Here is a 10,436-nt window from a genome sequence, read left to right as displayed (position 1 = left end):
AGCTCTGAAACATGAGCCAACATATATTAGAGACTGTATATGTTCTACAGTCTCAATATCTTTCCACATGAATTGTTATCCAAATGAAATCTTACATGTAATAAGTGGTTGGATGGATAAATATCAAATATTAGGGGCTAAAGGAATACATTCAACAACATCACTTAAAATACATTCAAAGTTAGGGAAAAGAAGGAGGATGAACTCAAGATTATAGGCTTAACAAAGTTAAACACAAACTGAATAAACCATAAGTAAGTATATGACAGTGTGAGATGGTTCCACAATGAAAATGATCTATTTCACAGACTCAAATTAAGAACCATATATCTTCAGAATATACACTGCCATACTTCAGAAGGACCGAATCACTCTTGAGTATGAATTAAGACTCAGGTGTCGACACTGTCTGTAAAATAAAAAGTCAAAAGAACATTTCAAAAAGAACATCTCATGTAAGTAAGGAAATCAAATGATCAAAGGCTAATGATTGTAATATCTTTCAGACAAACACGTTTATTTCCAGGTAGGTAAACACATAGGAGGAATTTGACTTGGTGTCGTGGTGCAGGTGCATATATAAAAGTAAAACAAAGATTAAAAAACACAGGTAGAGAACTAGAAAAATAATACAGAAATATAGTAAATTATGACAGTATTTATGAATGGAATAAGAAGGAATCAAATATGGAATAAAAATTGGCAGTAGCTTAATAATTAAAAAAATAAAAATAAACAAATATTGTTGTACATTGTGTGCATTAATGTAATGCATAGAGTCTGCATTGTGGTATAATTATCACTGGTAATGAAGGTAGATGAGTAGTAGCACATTACATGTCCCTTGTTTGGCTTTAGGAAGGATATGATAAGTTAAATATATGTTGAATAGTAGAACCGCCCATGCTGTCACTGGATCTGTCACAGGACCAGTGTTGTTGTGAAGACGGAAGTGAGAGGAGGACTTCCCTCTGGACAATTCTTCATTTGGAAACAGTTAATGTAATACACCACCACCTGCTCAGTCATGACTACTGCGTACAAAAACAGGTTGGACACATCTAAAGGTGTGTTTTAGCATGATGTGCATGACATTCACAAACTGCTGCTACATTATTGTTGCCACTAGACTAGCATCCTAACTGACAATAACTTCACTGTTTAGCTAGCAGCAGCTCAGCTAATCAAACAAAAGACAAGTTTAGAGCAATACATGCAAAGATAATACATGTGTGAATCCTCATGTGATCTAAATGTAATGTCAATATACAAAGATAACGGTAACAAACACTGCAACTTCATCGTGTCATGTAGCTAGGTAGGCTAGCTCCCTGTTAGCACATCAGCTGACACACCGTACTTCATTAAGGCTAACTGTTAGCTAGCACATCCAGTTAGCTCCATTATCTGACTAGGTGGGAAACAGACAGAAGTGTAGAAGTACTCATATCTTGTACTCAGTACTCAGACTTTGTACTTGAGTATAAAAGTAGACGTACTTAGATCTTGTACTTGAGTAAAAGTAGAAGTACTCAGATATGTGTACTTGAGTAAAAGTAGAAGTACTCAGATCTTGTACTTGAGTAAAAGTAGAAGTACTCAGATATTTGTACTTGAGTAAAAGTAGAAATACTCAGATCTTGTACTTGAGTAGAAGTGCTAAGATCTTGTACTTGAGTAAAAGTAGAAGTACTCAGATCTTACTTGAGTAAAAGTAGAAGTACTCAGATCTTGTACTTGAGTAAAAGTAGAAGTACTCAGGTCTTGTACTTGAGTAAAAGTAGAAGTACTCAGATCTTGTACTTGAGTAAAAGTAGAAGTACTCAGATCTTGTACTTGAGTAAAAGTAGAAGTACCAGAGTGTAGGAATACTCTGTTCCAGTAAAAGTACTGCATTCAAAATGTTCCTCAAGTGAAAGTATAAAAGTATTCTCATCTAAATATAGTGAAAGACAGTGAAAGTATTCATTGTGCAGATTGGTCCATTTCAGAATAATATATATGATATGTTTTATAATGATTGATCATGAAAGTGTTCTCAAAGCTGGTGAAGGTGCAGCTAGTTTGAATGACTTTGTATACTGCAGGGTAGCTGGTGGATTTACTCCAGGTGGAACTAAAGTCTGATTCAACACTTGATTAGATTTCACATCATTCATCTGTGAAGTAACTAAAGGTATAAATACATGTAGTGGAGAACAACTTCCACCGTTGTTTGTCTGTGTATTGCACATCTTATTTTATTTTGTAAGTGTTATTAATTCCTTCTTTAAGCCCTCCTCGGGCATTTTTGTAAATTGTTCCTGACTTCTTTTTGTTGTTAAGGTTATCATTTCAGCTGTGTTACAGCTTTTGGCATGGATTTTTGAAATCCAATGTCGTTTACTCTTAAATGTTTTGTATACTCTCGTGATGCATTGCGCACCCTCTGGACACCTTCGTGGCAAAAATGTACACGCCTCAAAAAACTGCTATTAAATCATACATCAATATTTCTTTCTACTTTTTTTTCATGAATAACTTAAACAACTTCTAACGTGCTCACTACCAGCCATTCAATCATATTCTGGATTTTAACCCTTTAAATGCCTGTTTCATTATTTGCATTATTTATTACAAAAACACACAAACCCTCAGTCGGGGGATGGGGCTCTGGTGGCTATTAGAGTCTTGGATATGTCACAGATTAACAACAAAGTTGATTTGACTGCATTATTATTTGTACGTAGTGTCAGATACCTCTGGACACCTTCATGGCCAAAAATGCCTCATTGACTTCCAATTCAAACCACATTTTTTGATCTCACTGCCATTGCAGTATAAAACCATGCATTTTGTAATGTCAGCATTTCATCTAGAAGAAAAGTAGTGATATTTGATATCTCTACTCTATTCCACCAGATTCAACCATTTTCCCACTGTAGGCCGATGCATGCAATTCTTACATTTTTGCCAGTTATATTATGGAGCCGTGTGACGACCAGGGGGCCCAGAGAGTGGTGTGTGTGTGTGTGTGTGTGTGAGTGAATGTGTTTGGTTGGTTGTAAGAGGGACGAGGTGTGTCACGTGTTAATGTATGATTGGTGCTCGAGTTGACTGCCTGAACTAGCTCGCAGGCTTCGCCCCATTATTGCCAAAGCATTCTGCACACGGCGTTATAACAGAACAAAAGAAAAATAAACACTAAACATAAATGTCAACCATGCATGGGAACTGTATATGCCAACAACGTGTGTGTGTGTGCGTGTGTGTGTGTGTGTGTGTGTGTGTCATTTCCAGCAGCAGGTCCTGCAGCATGTGACCTGGTGCTCTCTCAGGCCTGTGCACAACCAGCACACACCTTTCCTCCCTTTCCGTGTGTGTGTGTGTGTGTGAGAATCTGTAAGCATGCACGGATCATTTCAGAGTAAAAAAGGCCATCTTCTGAGGGATGTGTTTGATGTGTCTTTGAAGAGCTGCTTGATTACTCAAAAACAAAGAACAACTGTTAGTGTGTTCATGCACCTGGCTGCCAAAGAGAAACATGCAGTTTGACCGAGGGTTTATTCATTAGTGAGCAGAGGAGGAGAAAGAGCTGGAGCAAAGAGAAGGAACTCAAATGAAGAAGCATTTCAATGCAGAGGAGACTTCAGAAGTAATCTTGCAGCCTTCATCTGCCTAGCGAGCTGCAGGGACTCATCTGAAGAGGGGGGGTCTGACACTCAATGCTCTCTGGAGTCCAGCATTTCTCTGCGTTCCTCTGACCCTTCCTCTGAAAGTGGAGAGGACACTGAGCGTCCAGTCCACAGCGAGGGGACAGAGAAGAACGGAGGTCGTTCTCCCAGGAGCTGGGGAAAACAGATTGTGAGAAGAAAGCCCCCCGCAGCAGCTGGTGATGAACAAATGACTAAGCTGCCAGAGCCTCGAGTTTACAGCTAATTAGCTAAAAGACAAAAACAAATATAGTTAACTATGGTAGGCTAATGGATAAGCTAGCTCAAGGTTTAGCTAAGGAAATGTATCATGGGCATACAGGCTAATGTACTGTACTTATGATTGATATGCAAAGTAGGCGTTAACTAGGTCTAATTCAAATCCATCGCGGGTGAAAAACTCAAAACAAGCCAAAAACATATCACCTCACAACTTCCCCAGAGAGTTACCGACGGGAAGTCAGGGTTTCCCCTGAAAGGTTATGTTTAAATGCAGATTAGCTTTAAATCTATAGATGAATTCAGAACATGGTAAGTGAAACGAACACCATTTATTTTATGTGTTTTTTGGGAGTTTTCTTTCCATTCGAGTGAAAGGAAGCAAAATAACAAAATAAACAAGCACATGAAAAAAGGATCGGTTGTCCTGAAACAGTAACTTCATCATTTAGATTGTTTGGCTGCTCATTTAGATAACTATTCATTTGACTAGTTTGTTGTCTGCTCTTGTGCTCAGTGAATACTGAAGAAGACCATTGTCTCTGTGTTAACTGATTATTTGAGAGTTCTGTTGAGTATTAAACAATTACGTGAGTGTGAGGGTATTGCAATAAATTGGTCAGTAAGTCAGAGATGTGCAACTATTTTAACTTTTTGTTTTAAAACGTTTTTTTATGGGAAGTGCCCTTTTTCTCAATTGAGCTCCCGCCCCCCAAAATGTCTGTACACACACACACACACACACACACACACACACACACACACACACACACACACACAGAGAGAGGAGGAGAGTTGGTGCACAGGCCTAAAAAAGTGTTGTTCTACCACCTGAGAGAGCACCAGGTCATGCTGCAGGAACTGCTGCTGGAAATGACACACACACACACACACACACACACACACACACACACACACCCACACACACACACACCACACACACACACACACACACACACACAGAGAGAGGGAGGAGAGTTTGTGCACAGGCCTAAAAAAGTGTTGTTCTACCACCTGAGAGAGCACCAGGTCATGCTGCAGGAACTTCTGGTCTGCTGCTGGAAATCACACACACACACACACACACACCACTCTCGGGGCCCCCTGGTAGTCACACGGCTCCATAATATAACTGGCAAAAATGTAAGAACGTCATGCATCGGCCTACAGTGGGAAAATGGTTGGATCTGGTGGAATAGAGTAGAAATATCAAATATACAAAATGCATGGTTTTATACTGCAATGGCAGTGAGATCAAAACATGTGGTTTGAATGGAAGTCAATGAGGCATTTTTGGCCATGAAGGTGTCCAGAGGTATCTGACACTACGTACAAATAATAATGCAGTCAAATCAACTTTGTTGTTAATCTGTGACATATCCAAGACTCTAATAGCCACCAGAGCCCCATCCCCCGACTGACTATATGGACAATAACTGAGGTTTTGTAATAAAAATTAAACAGGCATTAAAGGGTTAACATCCAGAAAATGATTGAATGGCTGGTAGTTTTGAGCACGTTAGAAGTTGTTTAAGTTATTCATGAAAAAAAAGTAGAAAGAAATATTGATGTATGATTTAATAGCAGTTATTTGGGGCGTGTGAAGGTGTCAAGGATGGGGTTAAACCTTCCCATACCACAGTGTCTATAACTCATTCTAACTAACAGCATGTGTTCTGGCTGACCATGAACGCAGAATGCTGACCCCATTAATAAATACATTTCTGTATCGTAGTACTCAGCGTACATCAGATATTAAACTGGTTCTCACCTCCTGTCTCATTTCAGAATACAGGAATTCAAAGTAGCGTTGAGTGAAAACATCAATCTGAAGACGCTGAGCTTCAAAGTCTTAATGTTTATCTGAGTATTTCATTGTTCTGTATTTGAACATCCTTTTCTCTATTCAACCTAGGAGTCCCGTTTGAAGGAGGCATACGGGCCCTTTGTTGGAAAGTAAGTAACATGGTGTGCACCACATGGAAGAACTTCAGTTATGATTAACCTCCCATTGTTTTAGCTGCTATTCGACTCAGTAGATGTGGGTACTAGCACCGCCATGACACATTAAACACTATATCATTGAAAAGGTTGTAATGAAATTGACTGAAAGCATGTTCCTTAAACTAATTTTTCTATGAGGTTTGCTCATGACTAGTCAGAGTTGGATTTATATGCTCTTAATGTGCTTCTCCCACTGTATGAATGCCACATATTACGTTAATTAACCCCGATACACATTTACCTGACCACCGCTGCCCTCGCCACGTGTTTGTCATTCAGTTCATACTAAAGTACTAATGCAGACTTAAGGTATTACTCACTCAATGAAAGGTTTTTATAGAGTCAAATCTTAGAAGTTACACATTTGTCTGAGGGGGTTTAATACAACCCCACCATTGAATTAAGGACTGCCCCCCAAAGAGACCCTCACTATTAACCAGTGCAATGACAAGAGCTAATATCGTTACCCCGGATAACAATAAAAAAAACACTCACCGATTTCATGTGATTCACAAGGCCTGAGGCTGTTTATTATCAAAATCAAGTCAAAGTCAAAGAATGATGGTGCCCTGTCACCGTGAATGGAGCTTGCTGGGAAAACACAACTTTTACTCAGTTCAGATCAACACAATTATATTTATACAACGGTTTTTAAGCCAGTGGGAATGATGCTTTATTCGTATCCAGCGTCGCGGTTGCCTCTGTAGCCTCCTCCTCCACCTCCTGAGTATCCGCCGCCACCTCCGCCGCCGCCGGATCTGTAGCCGCCGCCGCCGCCTCCTCCGCCGGAACGACTGTCGGATCCGTAGCTTGATCTGTCACCATAGCTTCTTTCTCCTCCTCCGCCGCCACTACCATAGCTTCTCTCACCGCCGCCATATCCACCACCTCCTCTCCCGCCACCGCCGCCTCTCCCGCGTCCGAATCCTCCGCCGCCGCCTCTTGATCCACCGCCGCCACCGCCTTTCCCTGCCTCATCGACGCGGATTGACCGACCATCGAGGGAGGTTCCGTTCATGCCGTCCATTGCTTCTTTGGCATCCTCGGCATTGTCGTACTTCACGAAGCCGAAACCGCGGGAATTCCCGGTCTCTTTGTCTCTGATCACGTCCACCTTCTCGATGGTTCCATACTTGGAGAAGGCCGCAGCCAGAGATTCCTCGTTGGTGTCGAAGCTGAGACCGCCGATGAAGAGTTTGCCTTCGTCCGACATATTATTTAAGTCGTTTTGAGCTTTTCAGTAGTAGGAGACTATTGAATCTGAAGAGCAGCGGAAGGCACGGGTGCTGGTCGTAGAGACGGCGTAGAAATGACCGCATGGAACAGACGCATGGATCTTTAAGGCCGCAGTGAAAGGCAATATCCGGTGACGCTGGTACCACGTGGGTTCCGCCCAGTTTAAGCCCCGCCTCTTTCTGAGAAAAAGCGGGATTTAAATTATAATGTGACTGTTATGTAAGTTAAAGAGGTACGGGGGGGTTTCATAGGACTTAAGGTGTTATTTCTCCGTTTTTTGTATCCATTTAATGTTATTGTGAGGGCTTTAGAATGTGAACTATGAGTATTGACTGGTCCTCACTTGGTAACAGAAAGGTGGCGGTAATGCGCCATTAAGCTGGACGCAAACAGCCATACAACTCGAGAAAGAAGAAGAAGATATCCCAGTGAGTAATACACATAGAAAGAAAAGGGTAACAGACCATGTGTCAGTATACACCACAGAGTTGTTGGCATTGGTGTTGTCATTGAAATGGATAGAGGAGAAAGAAATACATAACAGTGTAATTGCATCTGACAGCTTTTTCAGCATTAATCGAGTATACGATCAGGCAGATCTTCATCTAGAATGAGACATCATATAATGAAATATTTCTAAATTTTAATATAAATCAAAGGCATAGCAACTCTTTCATCTGGGTTCCTGCTCATGTTGGTGTGGAGGGAAATGAACAGGGTGGATATTCTGGCCAAACAACACTCAGAAGTATGAACATAGACATAGAAGTTCAGCAAAGCGGAGGTTCAACATTCGATTCAGAAATATGCACAAACAACATGACAAGATCATTGGGACCTTAGTGATACAGGAAGACATCTTTATAACATTCAAAGTATGTGGGGATGAAGGAAGGTGGGGTTTCAAAGAAGGGAGGAACATGTCATTTCTATTCGTCTGGATGAGAATAGGTCATACAGGTCTCAATCATACTTTAAGTATAATACAGTCCTCAATCATACATTAAGTATAATACTAGGACGCCTCAATCATACTTTAAGTATAATACAGGTCTCAATCATACTTTAAGTATAATACAGGTCTCAATCATACTTTAAGTATAATACAGGTCTCAATCATACATTAAGTATAATACAGGTCTCAATCATACTTTAAGTATAATACAGGTCTCAATCATACTTTAAGTATAATACAGGTCTCATACTTTAAGTATAATACAGGTCTCAATCATACTTTAAGTATAATACAGGTCTCAATCATACTTTAAGTATAATACAGGTCTCAATCATACTTTAAGTATAATACAGGTCTCAATCATACTTTAAGTATAATACAGGTCTCAATCATACTTTAAGTATAATACAGGTCTCAATCATATTAAGTATAATACAGGTCTCAATCATACTTTAAGTATAATACAGGTCTCAATCATACATTAAGTATAATACAGGTCTCAATCAACATTAAGTATAATACAGGTCTCAATCATACTTTAAGTATAATACAGGTCTCAATCATACTTTAAGTATAATACAGGTCTCAATCATACTTTAAGTATAATACAGGTCTCAATCATACTTTAAGTATAATACAGGTCTCAATCATATTAAGTATAATACAGGTCTCAATCATACTTAAGTATAATACAGGTCTCAATCATATTAAGTATAATACAGGTCTCAATCATACTTTAAGTATAATACAGGTCTCAATCATACTTTAAGTATAATACAGGTCTCAATCATACTTTAAGTATAATACAGGTCTCAATCATACTTTAAGTATAATACAGGTCTCAATCATACTTAAGTATAATACAGGTCTCAATCATATTAAGTATAATACAGGTCTCAATCATACTTTAAGTATAATACAGGTCTCAATCATACTTTAAGTATAATACAGGTCTCAATCATACTTTAAGTATAATACAGGTCTCAATCATACTTTAAGTATAATACAGGTCTCAATCATTTAAGTATAATACAGGTCTCAATCATACTTTAAGTATAATACAGGTCTCAATCATACTTTAAGTATAATACAGGTCTCAATCATACTTTAAGTATAATACAGGTCTCAATCATACTTTAAGTATAATACAGGTCTCAATCATACATTAAGTATAATACAGGTCTCAATCATACTTTAAGTATAATACAGGTCTCAATCATACTTTAAGTATAATACAGGTCTCAATCATACATTAAGTATAATACAGGTCTCAATCATACTTTAAGTATAATACAGGTCTCAATCATACTTTAAGTATAATACAGGTCTCAATCATACTTTAAGTATAATACAGGTCTCAATCATACTTTAAGTATAATACAGGTCTCAATCATACTTAAGTATAATACAGGTCTCAATCATACTTTAAGTATAATACAGGTCTCAATCATACTTTAAGTATAATACAGGTCTCAATCATACTTTAAGTATAATACAGGTCTCAATCATACTTTAAGTATAATACAGGTCTCAATCATACATTAAGTACAGGTCTCAATCATACTTTAAGTATAATACAGGTCTCAATCATACATTAAGTATAATACAGGTCTCAATCATACATTAAGTATAATACAGGTCTCAATCATACTTAAGTATAATACAGGTCTCATCATACTTAAGTATAATACAGGTCTCAATCATACTTAAGTATAATACAGGTCTCAATCATACTTTAAGTATAATACAGGTCTCAATCATACTTTAAGTATAATACAGGTCTCAATCATACTTTAAGTATAATACAGGTCTCAATCATACTTAAGTATAATACAGGTCTCAATCATACTTTAAGTATAATACAGGTCTCAATCATACTTTAAGTATAATACAGGTCTCAATCATACTTTAAGTATAATACAGGTCTCAATCATACTTTAAGTATAATACAGGTCTCAATCATACTTTAAGTATAATACAGGTCTCAATCATACTTTAAGTATAATACAGGTCTCAATCATACTTTAAGTATAATACAGGTCTCAATCATACTTTAAGTAATACAGGTCTCAATCATACTTTAAGTATAATACAGGTCTCAATCATACTTTAAGTATAATACAGGTCTCAATCATACTTTAAGTATAATACAGGTCTCAATCATACTTTAAGTATAATACAGGTCTCAATCATATACATTAAGTATAATACAGGTCTCAATCATACTTTAAGTATAATACAGGTCTCAATCATACTTTAAGTATAATACAGGTCTCAATCATACATTAATTATAATACAGGTCTCAATCATACTTTAAGTATAATACAGG

The 10,436-nt window shown here is 37.9% G+C and overlaps 1 pseudogene; it reads right to left on the bottom strand.

Moving 5' to 3' along the window:
* Positions 1–7,274, bottom strand: part of LOC117546065 — a 10,250-nt pseudogene extending 2,976 nt beyond the window's left edge.
* Positions 7,275–10,436: the final 3,162 nt, after the last annotated feature.

The sequence above is a fragment of the Gymnodraco acuticeps genome, unplaced genomic scaffold (assembly GCF_902827175.1).
Source record: "Gymnodraco acuticeps unplaced genomic scaffold, fGymAcu1.1, whole genome shotgun sequence".
Classification (NCBI taxonomy): Eukaryota; Metazoa; Chordata; class Actinopteri; order Perciformes; family Bathydraconidae; genus Gymnodraco; species Gymnodraco acuticeps.
This window is presented reverse-complemented; position numbering and strand designations above follow the sequence as displayed.